Source organism: Macrobrachium nipponense, chromosome 8 (assembly GCF_015104395.2).
Source record: "Macrobrachium nipponense isolate FS-2020 chromosome 8, ASM1510439v2, whole genome shotgun sequence".
NCBI lineage: Eukaryota > Metazoa > Arthropoda > Malacostraca > Decapoda > Palaemonidae > Macrobrachium > Macrobrachium nipponense.
In genome coordinates this window covers 93013363-93014322 of record NC_087203.1, presented here as the reverse complement: position 1 = coordinate 93014322, position 960 = coordinate 93013363, and positions in this window count along the sequence as shown.

The window sequence follows — 960 nt, the reverse complement described above, 5'->3', positions numbered from 1 at the left end:
TTTAGGGTTTCAGTGAATGTTTTGTGAATGTTAAGTGAGCGTTAAGCGAATGACATGTGAATGGTAGTGTTTAGTGAATATTTAGTGTGTAAGTATTCTGTGAGTTTTTAGGGTTTTAGTGAATGTTTTGCGAATGTTAAGTGAGCGTTTAGTGAATGCTTATGAATGTTAGTGTTTTGCAAATGTTTAGTGTGTAATTGTTTTTAATGAGTGGATGTTCATTCACTGTTTAATATTTGATAATTATTTAGGGTTTGGTAAGCATTTAGTATTTAATAAAAAAGAGTGCTTAGGGTTAGTGAGTGTTTAGTGTTTAATTAATGTTTAGGATTGAGTGTTTAGTGATGGTTACAGAGTGTTTGGGCTATAATGAGTATTTAGTAAATTAGTGTTTAAGTGTTTAGTGAGCATTTAGTGTATAGTGAGTGCCTAGTGAGTTTTTGGGTACTCATTGGTTTTTTTTTTGTGCGTTATTGAGTGTGTGTATAGTGAGTGTGTGTGTAAGTGTGTGAGTGTATGGTAAGTGTGGCGTGCTTTGTGTGTGTGTACGTGTGTATGGTGAATATATGCAAGTGGTGAGTGCTTACTGAGTAAAGTGCATTGTGAGTGTTAGTGTTTAGTGATTGTACTACATTACTGTTTAGTTAGTGCTTCGCTACTGTATTCAAAGAAAGTCCTGTATTTACACAGGAACCATTTATGCTTGACATTGTTTAGATCCAAGAGCAGATGCTTAGGCCTTGACCACAATGGTTGGAGTGCATTAGGCCTGTTTCGTAAGGTAATTTTTCTGCGAAATTTGGTCGAATAATAATAAAATAATAAAATAATAATAATAATAATAATAATAATAATATAAATAAATAATAATAATAATAATAATAATAATAATAATAATAATAATAATAATAATATAATAATAATAATAATAATAATAATAAAATAAATAATAAACAATAA